Here is a 16459-nt window from a genome sequence, read left to right as displayed (position 1 = left end):
TTAAATATATTTTTATTGATTTCAGAGAGAAGAAGGAAGAGGGAGAGAGAGAGAGAATGAAACATCAATGATGAGAAAGAATCTTGAGAAAAAAGAACCAAGTCAAAGGTATAACATTCCCTGGCTTCAAATTATATTACAAAGTGACAATAATCAAAGCAGCATGATATTGACAGAAAAATAGACACACAGACCAATGGAACATAATTGAGAGCCTAGGAAAACAACAACAACAACAAAAAAAACCCAACCCACATCTATATGGGCACATGGTTTTGTTATCGTCATTTAGCTAATTAACATTAATAAAGGAAAGAAATCAAAGAGAAGTCAGACATTGTAAGCGTGGTCACCTAGGAAACTAAACTTCACCAGCAGTGCTTCTCTAAGGGAGTTAACACCCCTCCCTTCCCTCATCGGGTATGGGTTGTTGTGGGGAGAAGGGTGTGATAGGCACATGCACAGTAGAAGTTGGTGAGGTGCTAGTCTGTCAGTGTAGCCTGGGGAACAATGGATTGGGTTGGGGTGGACCCCATCAGAAGTGAGTAAGATCTTGAAAAGTTAATTGGCTAGTTTGAATAAATTCTTGATTAAAAACCTTTGATCTTGCTCTTCCTTTGCTATGTGTCCACCTGTTCCCTCTCCATAGCTAAGTGGCCTTAAGCAACCACATACATGTCTCATGGCCTTGTGGACCCCTAAAACAATGGGCTGCAGCTGGGAACACATGATAAACTAGCCAGATGCTGGACCAGGCTGGACTTTAATGTGGAACAGAAACTCTGAGCAGTGGCCTTAATTCTAGCCCCATTAGAAGCAAAGATTGGGCTACTTCCATTGTGAAATGGACAGAAAAGGGACTTTTGGTGGGGAATCCCTTTAATTTTACGTCATCATAAAGCTTTCCATAGAAACCACATCCTACCACAGAGGCCTCAGGAAATTATTTTCCTCATGTTAGCCGATGAACTCAACTTCCACCAGTAACAATTGTTGACAAAGAAGCCAAACACACACAATAGGTAATAAAAACAAACAAACAAACAAACAAAACTATTTGATAAATGATGCTGGGAAAATTGGAGAGCCACATGAAAAAAAAAAAAAAAGCATGAAAGTAGACTGGTATTTGTCACTGTACACAAAAGTTAACTCAGAATGGATCCCAGGATGTCTTATATATTAGATAATTTATCAAATGACGCAGCAAAAGGTATTTTGCAGGGCACCTTAGACAGGAGTAAAATATTGAGCGTGGTCATTGTCTAAGTAGAGAAAGCAAGGACAGGTAGTTATCACCCGCCAGATGGATTTAATTTTCTGACTTCTGAAAGTATCACTGAGAAGCAGAAAGGAACAAAATCCTGTTGCCAGTCACGCTGCTCAGCCATGAGATGTGGAATCGCAGTTGTTTTTAAGGGAACACCTTGTTCAAATGATTGATTACATATTTCACATTCCACTTTACACAGGAGAAGTTTTATCAGGACTCACGTATGTTCCTGGAAAAACATATTAACATGTCAATTTATGTTAAATAAGATAAAAAAGAATTATATTTATGAATCAAAGGAACTGTAGCCTTGTTTGCAATCAAGCAGGTTAACTCATTTTCCCTGGAGAAAATATTAGTAGCCTTTCAGACCAATTTGGCTCCCACATCCACAGCATAAATCCTTATGTTCTCATCTGGTTAAAGGTGCATGTAGGTGTCTGCCAGGTAGTTGTGGCCTTTGAAAACCCAGCGCAACATTCACATCCTCGTTTTCTTATTCATCTTAAGGTCTAACACATCTCACTCAGCAAAGCCAAGAGGAAAGTCTAATAATTTTCTGGACTTGTCCTCCTCTTAATCTTACATGTTATTCACACAATAACTAAAATGAGTTTTCAGATTTACCACTTAAGTTCTCCTTTTGGCTCCATCCCTCATCACCTGAAATCAATACATGTGTCTGCCAATATGCCCTGATCAGTCTTCTTTAGTCGAACCTGTTCTTTATGTGTGTATTAAAAAAATACAGTATTATTTTCCCACCTCTGTAACTTCCCAACTCAATTTTCTCCTATGTGTCAGGGGAATTAATCAGCTAACTATAACAGTCTCTTGGGGTCTAGGTATTCCACTTCCCCTCTTTTCTCATTGGGTTACAGGAAGTGATCTCCCCATACCTTATTCAGATAGCAGGGGGAATGACACTGGAAAACTGCACATCTCAGGAAATCTCTGGCTGAGCCTGGGAGAGACCAGAAGCATGCTCAAGGTAATTAGAAAGTTGGTAGGATTTGTTTAGTTTTCTATTTCACAGATCTAAAGTTAAAGACTATATACAAACCCTGATTTTAAGAAGAAAGAAAGAAAGAAAGAAAGAAAGAAAGAAAGAAAGAAAGAAAGAAAGAAAGAAAGAAAGAAAGGAAGGAAGGAAGGAAGGAAGGAAGGAAGGAAGGAAGGAAGGAAGGAAGGAAGAGAAAGAAAGGGACAGCCCTAACCTGTTTGGTTTGGTGGATAGAGCATCAGCCTGTGGACTGAAGGGTCCCAGGTTTGATTCTGGTCAAGGGCACATGCCCAGGTTGCGAGCTCGATCCCCAGTGGATCAGCCAGTCAATGATTGGCTGCAGGAGGTAGCCAATCCATGATTCTCTCCCATCATTGATGTTTCTATCTCTCTCTCCTTCTTCCTTCCTCTCTGAAATCAATAAAAATATATTTAAAAAAGAAAGGGACAATAAGCTTTTCTTTTATTTCTCTTTTAAGTTTCCAAAAGTTTGTGGACAGAGCCATGAAGAGTGAGCTTTTACCATAAAAAAAAAAAAAAAAAGGCTGACATTTGAGGACAACTTTGACAAAGATGATATGTTTTCAAAATTTTCATTATTTTAGTTAAGTTGCAGAGAATTGGAATGAGGGTACTAGAGAGAGACACAAAAAAGAGGAAGGAAAGCTCCCTCACTGGCAGAAAATTGCCCAACTAGCATTGCTTCTTCAGCCAGAAGCTCTGCTTCCTTTTATGAGTGAAAAGAGGATGCGATGACAAGCCAAACGTCCCCTGGGCTTCTGGAAGGAGATGAAAAAGTCCGGAAGGATCTGGGTCTTTATTAATGCATTGTGCTTCTTTTCTAACTCCTCTCATTCCCTGAGTGGGCCGGATTTGACTGAGGTTGCCTGTCTTTGCAAGGAAAGAGCAGGCTGGACTGTTGGCTTCATGAGAAAGGTTTGGGGGTTAGGACTGGTTCTTGTAAACCGAGGGCTCTCTGAAGGGAAAATTGGGAGCTGCATTCTTAAAGACTAATTAAATGACTCACAGAGAAGATTCCACACGTGTATAAACACAGCTTCAAAGTTCTGACAGCACTAAGGTTCATCAGCAGAAAAGAAATGAAAAAGAGGGGAAATTTGCCGGGGCCGGTTTGGCTCAGTGGGTAGAGCATCGGCCTGTGGACTGAAAGGTCCTAGGTTCGATTCCGGTCAAGGGCATGTACCTTGGTTGCGGGCACATCCCCAGTGGGGGGTGTGCAGGAGGCAGCTGGTTGATGTTTCTCTCTCAGACGTTTCTCAATTCCTCTCTGTGTAAAATCAATAAAAAAATATATATTAAAAAAAAAAAGAAAAGAAAACGGGAAGAAATTCAACTACCAAAGGGTCATTTTTGTAGGATGCCTGAACCACCATGGGAAGGGAATGGGTGGTCATTTCCCATCATACTTCTGATTTTTGGCAATCTATTGTTTTCAGCAGATCGGGTGCTTTTTTTTTTTTTTTTTTTCTGAATCAATGGGCAAGGACATACTCAGGGGCTTGTTGGAGGACAGAGTGCTAAATCAGGAGAAGATGAAAATAGAGGGAGATGGAAATGATACAGAAATAGACCTGGCTTGACCTCTGATTAACACTATCACTTGGAAAAAGCAGCAGCTAGCCAAATGTTATCAACTACAATGTACCAGGGACGCATATCCTGCCAGCAATCTAGAATTCTCTCCAGCTAAATTTAAATATATTCTTCTCCAGGTAGGATGATGTAGCCACTGTACTGCAGAACCTAATCTCTGGTTTCATTTGCTATCAGCTCTCAGACAAGTAGCCCAGTTTCATCCAGCATTTCTTACTCTCAGACCCTACTTCCTACATTCAAGACTCTGAGATAAGCTGTTCCATGTCCCCCTTGCTCCTATGACATGCCTCTGCAGCATGTCTACAGCTAAAGGCCTGAATTCTCTCTGACATCTCTCCTTTTTGGAAATCTTGGAGATATCCTGAAGGCCTCATCTTGTTGAGGTTCTTTCAAACAATAATTAAATCTATACAAGACAGATTGATAAGAGGGAAAAAAACTAAATGTATTTCCATATGGAAGCAGGAAAATCCCACATACATGAGATAGTCAGAGACAGAAAGGGAAAATGAGTTATGTAGGGTGTTCTGAACCCAGGATGACATAAGATGCCTTGAAGCTTCATATAATAGGTGAGGAAGGTTATTGCAGACAATAAAGCAATTAGATATTTAATAGTAGTTTGCCCTTCCCTGTAAGTAGGTCATAAAAAGTTATTTCTGTTAAGTCTTATTATGGGCAAGGCCCCTAACTGAAATTCTTTAAGGGAGAGATAAACATTTCTGATTCTGGAGGGTCTTGATTGCCTTCAGCCCCAAGATCTTCACATGACAAATTGACACATTTTGGTGAGATCTGAATTCCTATAACACCAAAGATTGTATAAAAAAAATCCTTCTAGTATTGATAAAGTTGACAGATTTCTTTGATGGTATAGCAGTAAAAGAAAGAATATAATGAAACAACTAAACTGCCAATGCTAAGCAGAATTAAGAATTTTTAGTTCAGATGCAACTGCAAGAATATCACATCACAGAGTTAACAATTTACCAGTGGAACACTGAGTGTAAATGCCAGAAAGAAATAAACTACACTAGCTATGGGACTTAAAGAAGGAACAGAACCAACAATTTATTCTAAGACTTACCTTCTTAAAACTTCGCAACGTTTATGGCTCAAGAAGAAAATTATCATGGGGCCTCATGGTGCCTACCACTGTGTGCAGACTTCTGCTAACTTCTGCACCTACAAAGGGAATTTCTTATTGGAAAGAAGTTATACATCTCAGGTCAGAGCTGGAAATTGTCCCTCGGGTTTTTCTCTAGTGTAAGGGAACAAAATTTGCAACTCCCAATAAATCGCTTTGACATAAGGATTCTTTTAGGCTGTTCATTTTTATGAAATTGCAGGCATAGAAAAAGTTCTCAAACTGAGTAGAAGTTATCCTTTTGCAAGAGATATTTACTTAGTTCCAGGGAAATCTCTATTTGGAAGGACATCTCCCTAGTTGTACCAGGAAGAGAAGGATGAACTTACCTCTTGACATTCTTATCAATACTGAAGGCAAAAGCTTAAATCTGTAAAAACAATCTCACCCTTGTTTACCGGGTTGTTTTTGGTAATGTCATAACTGGCTCGCCACCCCCAATATCCTATTGAGTTTTTGTTGAAGATTGTAGGTAAGGTGGTGGCTTCAGTCCCTTTAGGGACTTACTCAGTTTTTCCTGACTCTCACCCATGCACCCATATTAATGTTTGTGTGTGGTTTTTTTTCTCCTGTTAATTAGTTTGAGGTCACTTTAATTATTAGGCCAGCCCAAAACCTAGAAATAATAGAAGTTTTTTTGTTTGTTTGTTTTTTGTTTTTTCTTCCACACCAGTCTATGGTAGAATTCCCTCCCAGCTTGGGACTGGGATGGGAGGTCAGGGCTGTAGGACAAAGGGTTGCATGGAGTTCACAGATGGTTTGTTTGCTAACCTGGGATACGTTGAGAGGGAAAATGCATGCTAGCCTAGGAGGACATCAGGAGGACAAGTACATCAGGACATAGTACAGAATGGGCATGGGGCCCAAACTGGCACAATGAGAACACCAAGGGAGAGAACTTTGGGTGACAAGGTTACCTGATAGCCCGATGCCACTTCAGGTTTCCAGGCATAAATCTCTGAGGCATTCTCAGAGGCTGCAAAGGGGACTATTAATCAGCATCTATCTCCACTCTGTTGCGGTAATGGACCTTTCAACTGAACCCATGTTAGTCCAGCTAAAGTTTATATGTTTCCTTTGTTTTCCCTCCCAGCTCTCTTGCAGCTACCTTTGGCCAAATGATTAGGTTTTTGTCCAAAGGGAAGTGAAATGTCTGTGTGTCTGGACCCAGGTTAGGCAGCCTCAAGAGATCCCACAATGTTGTATTGGTAATGATACAATAATTTAAATGATTTTAAGTTATTTCAAGTTAAAATCAGTTGAGAAACAGCAGAAGCAGGAGGAGCTCTCTGTCGCTCCTGTCTCTATCAGAGCAGGAAATAAGTCCATGTGAGAGGTGCCCTTCGCGCTCCTGAGGGCTGAGAGGCAACCTGATCACAGACTCAGAAAAACCAGAGTTGAAAAGCCTGTATAAATAAACCTAGTAACGCCTTTCCTAATTTCCTTCCTAAGTCTAAACCTTGCTTAGATTTCTTTCTCGTTAGGATTAATATCTTTGTCCTGTCAGTTTCTCACAATTATTATTATTATTATTATTTGTCTAAAAAGGTCTAAAAGGGTGCCTCATTTGATCATTTATTTGAGCCTCATTTTATAACCTGGGTATCATATCATGATTCCCCCATCCACAGGTGGTAAACTGATTTTTCTCTTTTCAATCTAGTATTGTGTCAAATTTTTTTTGTTTTTATCATTAGTCCAGCTATAAGAACTAAAGGGTAGAAGGGAGAATTTCACCCCGCCCCCCACAACATATGCTATGTCTATTGATGTACTTAAATGAAATGTATTCTCCCCTTTTCCTAGCTCTGCTCCTTCAGAATGGAATGCAGGCAAATTAGCATAAGTTGAAGCATCACCTTAACCCATGATTGGATATTATAAGCCTGGATCCCCAGAATCCCAACACGTTAGCCCTGAAATTCTATCTTGTTGAAGCCCTGATACACAAGCTTTGTCCAGCAGCTGAATGTGTATGATGTGCCTTCACTTTGGTCCTCTTGTTAGAGAGAGAGACAGAATTCTGACCTAGCTGCTTCCCTTACATACTTATCGGGATAAATAAAGGTGCCAGCCAATTCCAGCTCAGTTGCCAACACAGAGCATACTATGTTAGAGGCTGCTACATTCTAATCCTTTTCCAAATTGTATTCTAGGGTTTAATAATAATAATAATAATAATAATAATAATAATCCTATATAATAAAAGGCTAGTATGCAAATTGTCCCCTCAGGAGTTTGACCGCTCACTATGACATGTACTCACTATGACATGAACTGACTACTAGGGGGAGGCACAGAAGGAAGGAAGGCCTGGGCTGGCAGCCCGAAGCTGATCGCTGGCCAGGCCTAGGGACCCTATTTTGTGTACTGGGCCTCTAGTAATAATGATAATAATGAAGGGTCAATTGTGGCCAGTCATAATTCAACCTCAAAATAATTTAAGAACTGTATCCTCAGTGTTTTGAGATGTAATTTATATCTCAGGGCTGAGTTTGGAGTCAGAAACCACATAACTGTCACAACTTAAATATTGTCACCAAGAGCTGAGGTTCCAGCACAGTGAGGACCAGAGACTGCAATACTTTGCTTGTTCTCAGGGTCCCAAACATGGAGGAAATCATGATGAAATCATCCAGCTGTTATTTTTTCTTGACAAATAATGGTGCTTTAACAAGAAAACTCTTTTAAACCTGGCCCTCTTTACCACACTAAGAAACAGAGAGAGAGAGAAGCAGGATGCTCACTTTCTTCAGAGAAGCCATGGGATCATAGAAAGAGTACCTGGCCAGGACTCAGATGATCTTTACTTCTATCGATATTTTATCACCACACCCTTCTCACCATGTGACTCTGCCCCTGTAGTGCTGAACCCAGAGAACACGGATCTAGTTGCCTGAATTATTTGAAGCACGTCTACCTTGCCAAATATTTGGCAAACCATCTTTCTTACAGTTAGACATGTTTAGCAATAAATTGTTTTCCTTCAGAAGTTTTAAGGTTCCTGACATAGGAAGTTTCCAAAATAGAGGGCTACATAGGGATTACCTAGAATTTCTCTCAGAGTATATTTATCTGAAAAGATGAAGAATAAAATCACTCTGAACTTATTTTAGCTAAGAGAATACTTCGCTTTCTTTCTTTTCTTTTTTTTTTTTGGGGGGGGGTGTGTATATATTTTATTGATTTTCTACAGAGAGGAAGGGAGAGGAATAGAGAGCCAGAAACATCAATGAGAGAGATGTTGTCTCTTGCACACCTCCTACTGGGAATGTGCCCGCGACCAAGGTACCTGCCCCTGACTGGAATCTAATCTGGGACCCTTGATTCCACAGGCCGGTGCTGTATCCACTGAGCCAAACCAGTTAGAGCAAGAATGCTTAGTTTTCAATATGTATTGGAATGTTCCTTGTAATTTTAACACAATTGTGTATTGATAGACAAGAAACAAGAATGCCTGAGTGCTCCCAACAATATTGACACACCTTCCTCCTGTGGGGTGGTCAAAGGAGATACACACGGAGAAGACAATGGCAAAGGCAAGAAAAGAGCTTCTTGTTCTCCAATCACACTTGCTTCCAGAGGAAAAGCAGCACCATGGCCAGGTGGCCCTTAACAAGAGCTCCGTCTCTAGCTGTCCAGGGAACCCTGTCTGCCCACAGGCTCACGTTATTGAACTCAAGTGCCTGTTTATCCATTTAAGTCTTCCCACACAGTGTTGTAAGCTTGGGAAAGGCAGTGGTAGGAGAGATTCAGCTGCCCTGTGGCCTCCTGATAGGACACATAACTAAAGGGGCCAGGATAGAGCTATACTGTGTCCGACTTATTCTGTGTAGCCCCCTTTCTTTCTTAAGTTCTGACCCGATTCCTGGGCCTCCTTTCTAGTGACTGGGTCTCTGTCTTTCTGTTCTCCTTTCTATTCTCTCAGTCTACCATGATGTCAATTGCCACAGTGGTAGATTAGAAGGGAAGACTCTCCCGCCATTTGGGCTAGCTTTGGGGAGGGGTTTTGGAAGTCAGTGAAAGAGTAAGGTATTCAGAGGGCAACCTGAAAACACAGAGATGTTTCTGAAGGAATTTAATGGTTGATCAGTAAAATTTGTCCACTACTGATCTTTCACTCGATCCCACTTAATAAATGAAGAGGCCCAGGCCCAGAGAAGGGAGCCCAAGTATGATTCCTTGGCTTCTAATTTTATTAACTGAGTGATTGAATAAACTGATAATTTTTAAAATACATATTTTTATTGATTTTTTACAGAGAGGAAGGAAGGGGGATAGAGAGATAGAAACATAGATGAGAAACGTTGATCAGCTGCCTCTTGTTGGGTATGTGCCTGCAACCAAGGTACATGCCCTTGAACAGAATCAAACCTGGGACCTTTTAGTCCACAGGCTGACGCTCTATCCACTGAGCCAAACTGAATAAAGATTTATGCAATTTAAGACTGCATTTAGTTGTTCTAGCACCCATTGAGTTTATGAGAACAAAATAGCCCAGGACTTTTATTCTACACAAATGCTACAGCCCAACCTGTTCTTCTCACCTCTTTACTACCTACCTTGTGCAAACTTTAATTTTTTTAATACAAATGAGTGACTCACATATCAGAATTCCTGAGTAGTCAATAAAAAAATTTAAGGACAAGGACAATGCTTTATTCTTGTTTTGAATTACTAGATCATAATTCAGTGTCTGCCATTTATTAGACAGTCTATAAATATGCACTTAATGAAGAAGATAAATGGAGAAACATATTATGATTAAATTCTCAATTCATATTTATCTTTCCTGAAAATATCTTCACAGTTTAATTCAAAAAATGATTTATCTATATTACCAGATATTTTTCTAAATTATTTTTCAATCACAAATTTGCTATGTTGACATTTATTCTTCTTTCATCCTATCTATATTTTATAATATACACTGATTACCTTCTGGGTAGCAATTGTTTTAGGTGATGTGTAGATATAGGACTGAAGGAGAACTTTGTGCATTGTTCTTTAACAAGCATTCTCTCTTTAAAATGAAATATCTTTTTTTCCCCACCTTTACCTTTCCTTTCTACTATTTGCACATGAAATAGCTTAGGTTTTGGAATTGGAAGAGTACATTTAAATTTTATTTCTAGCAGGTATTAATGATGTGACTGCCTGAAAGAATCTTAAACTAGAGCTTTAATCCATCTGTAAAATGGAGATATAACACTAACATTCCTTCAGAGGGATGTTAGCGAACAGTATTTTATTGTTGTAGAGCATCCACAACAATGCCAGAACTTAGTAAATTCTCAAAATACCACCCCTTTCTGTTTGTACCTGCACATTGAAGGCCTTGCCATTCTTTAAAGCTCAGAGCACTTTTAAATCCATCCTTTTCTCAAACTCTAATCTGGCACTCCAGGTTTGTCCTACCATTTAGTGGATTATCTACTCTCTTTTATTGTATGTTTTGTTATTGTTTGTTTTTATCTTATACTTTTGTCCCCCTGACTATCTTAAGTTTGGCATGATGCTCAAGATGAATCTAGAGAAAGCTGGTCCAGGGTTGAGAAAAACTGGATTCTCATCAAACTCATCTTGTTGGTGGTTGAAATTAGGCTTTTCCATGGGCTTGTGAGAAAAGTATTTCAAGAATCCATGCATGTGAGAGTGTGGTGTGGCTAGGTGTTTTGGTGGTGAAAAATCAGAGGCCCCCTCTTGGCTTTCCAATGTCCCATCCAGCTCATTCCCTCTTCCCATGGAAAAAGTGCAATCACATCTTCAGCGGGGCCAGAAAAACGTCAATGTCCAAGGCTTCTGCTTCAAATGAAGCTTAGTCCCTTCAGAGCCCAGTCAGTCTACAGCCCAGTGCTTGCTAAACCGGTATAGGAGTCATGGTCCTGTGCTGCCAGGAGAGAAAGCACACACATACATGAACAGACTAGTGTGGTCACCAAGCAAGAGAAAGAAACCTTCTTTGGTGACCAGGGATTCTGTGTTTTCAGGCTTGGGAGAAACCAGGAGGTTTTTCACAATAACCAATCACCTTCCCAAGCTTCTGAGGGCTTCTGATGGGGTTCCTAATCAATTTATTATTTCCCCGGGTTAGACTGATAGACCTCTACAGTCAAGTACCTTCCCCTGAACCATTCAGATTTTTATTGTGCATGTTCTTATTTCCCCCTCCTTCTCCCAAACAATCTAGAAGAGGGGAAGGGAGGGGCATTAATCCCCTGGAGTGTGTATGAAGCTGTAGATCCCCAGACTCAGCATTCCCAGCTGGCCCTTGCTTAGTAATGTCTGGCTTTCCTTTCTTTCCCTTATTAATAATTAGCTAACTATGATAACAATCTCATCTCTCTGGCAAGTGAAAGGCTCAGTATTATTCATCAGACAAAGTTGCTGCTATTGACTCTCCTGTCTAGCTTGAAAGGTGGTTGTAAGGACGCAGTGTAAAAAGGTCAAAAGGAAACTTACAAAACAGCACCTGCCTTCAGGGCTGTATAACATGATAACACTAACCTAACTCTTACAATCCATGCAGACTTCTAAGCTCTTGTTCTGTACCAGACACCTGCCACACAATCCATGCCCCGTTTCTGAGAGGCAGCCTGGCATCACAAAAACCAGGTTTTGCTGTCAAGCCAACTGGGTTTGAATCATGGCTCTGCCATTTACTTGCTGTCTGGACTTGGGCCAATCATTTAACTTCTCTGCGCCTCAGTTTTCTCATCTATAAAATGAACTTAAAGTCACCACCTCATATATTCATCCTGTGTAGTAAATTAATAAACCATTGAAACAATTTTATAAGGCACTATATAAATGTGTATTAAACAAGCTTCATCAATTAATCCACACAACCATGATATTATTATTCCTACTGTAATGTTAAAGCAACTGAGGCTAAGCCCAATGTAACACAACTTGCGAGAGAGCAGAGACTTTACCCACTATATCTACCTGAAAATCTAGAAAGGTTCATTGTAAAGTGAGGGTGGGAGAGGGCTGACTTTTGTAAAGTCTGAAGCTGTTTTTGGTAGTCACCAAGGGGGCAGTGTTATTGGAAGCCAGTGGGTAGAAGCAAGCAATGCTGCTGAACATTCTACAATACACAGGACAGCTCCCTACAACAAAGTGTTATCTGGCCCTAAATATTAATAGTCTTGCCAGATAAAACACTCAACAGCAGTTAAATCTAAGTTTCAGTTAAATAACATATAAACTCTTTAATATAAAGAAGATCCAAATGCTGTCATTAATAGTCTGATTATTATCAACAGGGAGGGAGAAAAGGAGAAACTAGGTAATACAGGCATGTCAATTATACAGCGTTTCCAGAAGCTGCAGTTGACACTCTCCAAGCCTATTCTCTGCAGACTCGTGAGGGAAAGGACTGGATTATAGACACATGCCCAGTAAGGCCTGGGTGATCTGGGAACATACTTACCTGTCAATGGCCAAAATAGGCATGGCTATGATATTTAAACTCCTGGATAGAGCGAGTTCTCTCTCTTTCTTTTCCTGGAGACCTTCTTGCTCTCTTGGGACTCCTGTTGCAGAGGGCTCACTTCTCTGCATTGCCCACATGGTTTACAGCCATGTGGACTCTATACAACGTACCTATGGGTTTTAACTAACTACCCTGATGCTGCATTGAACACAGCTCCACCGTGGAACGGAAACTCCAGACACCAACCCTACTTTTGGCTGCACTGGAGTTCCAACTACACCTTTATCAGGACTGAACTAAAGACAATGGGACTTTACCAACTTAGGGATGTAACTATGCAAATAAAAATAATTCATTCTCTCATCTGAGTCTTAGAGAATTCCTTTTTCAAAGATATCACTAGCAGTGGAGGCATCTCATCAACTCAATCCTCTGCAACATAAATATTTAGATAAATGTGCCCCATAAAACATGTGACATTTTAAACCAGGATTAATGCATTATTTGCTAAATCTTGCTAGCTATAAAGTACATGATTAGCTTTTTACAAAAACCTCCATGAATCGGTGGTACATAGAATACACCTGTTTACAATTTACCAAATGGAACTTAGAAAGGTTAACTTATTTGTTCACAGTCACTGAGCTGGAGAGTTGAAAAAACTAGTGTTAGTATACAAAAATATCATAATTCACTGGCCAATGGCTTTTTACATTCTCTAATAGCCCCTAGTTTATTGATTGAGAAATTGGGAATAAGAACACTGAGCTATGATTAAAGAGAAAGCCAATGACTAGTCATAGACAGAAAATCATTGAACTTGATCTTGTGTGATAAGTGGTCTTTGGAGCCATCAAATCATTTTGTGTCTATAGAGGCATTCCTAGTCATCTATGGTGCCAGGGACCATACACATCTAAAGAACTCATCTTATAGTTGTTTTCATAATTGTTTTTGGTGTTTTACTGCTAAAATAAAGACAGAAGACAAGAACAAACATTATTTTGTAATATTTTTATAACCCTTTTCACTAGAGTTGCAAACGGAACTGAATGACATCATAGAATCTATTTTCTATAATAACTAGAATATGTACACTGAGTGGCATATTCAGAGATCATAATAATCTCTGAATGCACTCAGTGTGTGTGTGTGTGTGTGTGTGTGTGTGTGTGTGTGTGTGTGTATGGGTGTGTGTGTGTGGTATATTTAGAGACCCTGTGCATGAATTCGTGCATGGATGAGGTCTGGCCAGCCTGGTCAGGGGGAGGGGACATGGCCAGTTGGCCGACCTGCCTGCTAGTCGAACTCCTAGTCGAGAGGACAATTTTCAATTAGTCTTTTATTCAATAGGATATACACTGAATGGCCAAATTGCTATGCATTCAGAGATGATAATAATCTGGCCACTCAGTGTATATGAGTGGAGGAGATGAATAACAGAAATTGTTTCATGGGCCTCCTATGAGACAACAACTTATTAAACTGGCAAGAGAAGTCACTTATTAGTCTGTCTACTCACAAGGTGAAAATGAGCCTTTGGAAGAGAAGGAGCTTTAGTTTGGGGGACGTTTGGAGCAGAAAGGATCTGGGCAGGTGCTTCTTGGAGTCTTTCTCTGTCTGTGGTGGCTGGCCAGCTGCCATCAAAGCTGAGAGGAGGTTCCCATGGGCTTGAGAGCTTGCAATAAAATCGACTGATTTCACTTTCAGTTTAGAAATCTCCCAGGTCAATGTTTAATTCTGCTACTTTATTTTTTTCCTAGCTTTATTGAGATATAAATTGACATATAATATTGTATAAGTCTAGGATGTATACATAATGATTTGATATATGTATATTTTGTGAAATAATTGCCACAATAAGTTTAGTTAACATCCATCACTTCACATAGCTGTCATTCTTTCCTTTTAATATGTTTTTATCGATTTCAGAGAGGGAGAGGAAGGGAGAGAAGGAAACATCAATGAAGAGAGAGAATCGTTGATTGGCGCCTTCTGCATGCCCCCTTCTGGGGATTGAGCTAAAAACCTGGGTATGTTCCCTGACCAGAAATCAACCTTGACCTCTTGGTTCATAGGTCCATGCTCAACCACTAAGTCACACCGACCAGGCATTTCTCTCTCTCTCTCTCTCTCTCTCTCTCTCTCTCTCTCTCTCTCTCTCTCTCTTCTCTCTCTCTCTCTCTCTCTCTCTTTATTCTTTTATGGTAAGAATGTTTAAGATCAGCAACTTTCAAGTATCTGATAGAATACTGTTAACTATAGCCACAATGTTGTACAGTAAATCCTAGAACTTATTTGACATATAACTGGAAGTCTTTACCTCATTTCTCCAACCCCCTAAACATAGGAACTAACAATCTAGTCTCTATGTCTATAAGCTCAGCATTTTTAGATTTCATATTGAAGTGAGATCATACAGTATTTGCTTTATTGCTTGATTTTCTGCCTAACATTTGTTTTACTTAGCATAATGCCGTCAGGGTTTATCCACATTGCACAAATAGCAGAATTTCCTTCTTTTTCATGGATATTTTTAATCTATTTAACTATTGAAGGATACAGGTGTTTTCCATGTGTGGCCATTGGAAATAATGCTACAATAAATAAGGTAGTACAGATATCTTTTGGGGATAGTGATTTCATTGCCTTTAGATATATATACCCAGGAATGTGATTGCTAAGTCACATGACAGTTATTTTCTTTCTTTTCTTGTTTTTTGAGAAACTTCCATGCTGTTTTCCAGAGTGTTGTACCAATTTACAGTCCCATTAACAGTGCACAACAAGGTTTTTTTTCCCCATATGCAGGCTTTTCTCTACATGTTATCTCTTGTCATTTTGGTAATGGCCATTCTAGCAGAGTTGATAACTCATTGTTGTTTTGATTTGCATTTCACTGAGGATTAATGTCATCAAAGACCTTTTTATATACATGCAGATCCTATATATGGCATTTAAAAAAAACCCTGCCATTTCTGCTCCTTTGCCTATTTTAAAATCACATTATTTGTGTTTTTGCAATTGGATTTCTTTGAGTTTATTATATATTTTAGATATTAATCCCTTTAACTAAAGGGGTTAATTAACAAAGATCTTAAGTAGCCAAAGCAATCTTGGGAAATAACAAAGCTGGAGGGATCACACTTCCTGATTTCAAACTATATTTCAAAGCTGTAGTAATAAAAATTGTATGCTACTGGCATAAAAACAGATATAAATCAATAAAATAGACACAAGAATCCAGGCCCAGGCACATCTGGTCAACTAACATGTAAAAGGGAAATCAATAATACTCAATGGGAAAGGACAGTCTCTTTAATAAATCTGTAGGAAAAGGTCATTGTGATAGAGGATCATGTAACCGAAAGCAGCTTCAGGAAAGCTTGAAAACTTGCTTTGAGGTGGGGAGAGGATTGAAAACACAGAAAACACTCACTCTGCTCCACAGAAATTTTCTATGTAGGAAAGTCTGTTTCCTGTTTCAACAACTGGGTAGACTCAGCCAGCTGGGGCTGACAGGCCATTCACTAGGTAAAAGAGCAGTCTTCCAGGCAAGTAGCCGCTGGCCTCACAAAATCATGCCCTTCAAGTTTGTTATGGTCTCGCTTAATGTAACTTGTGGTGTCAAAACCACTTCCTGAAAGTGTGAAGAACTGCCAGAATAAACAGTCTTCCTCCTCTGAGAAAAAAGTGACACTTGTGCCCTGGAATGTTTTGAATGAATATAATGGAAAGAGTTTGGTGTCATTCCTGGTGGGCTGTGCGTTATTTTTCTGGCCATAGTTTGTGAATTGTAATTGTGGCTTTCCATTTAATTGTCATAACTGGACAGAAATTTTTTTAAAAATTCAGAAAGTTCAATAAAAATACAAATGGCTAAGCAAAAATAAGTAAATAGGGAAAACTAGATATGTAAAAGTATTAAATTGAATTCCTATTTTACATCATTCACAAAAATTAACTCGAAAATGGATTAGA

Source organism: Pipistrellus kuhlii, unplaced genomic scaffold, assembly GCF_014108245.1.
Source record: "Pipistrellus kuhlii isolate mPipKuh1 unplaced genomic scaffold, mPipKuh1.p scaffold_m20_p_9, whole genome shotgun sequence".
Lineage (NCBI taxonomy): Eukaryota > Metazoa > Chordata > Mammalia > Chiroptera > Vespertilionidae > Pipistrellus > Pipistrellus kuhlii.
The sequence above is the reverse complement of the archived record's forward strand: the minus strand, read 5'-3'. Positions refer to the sequence as shown.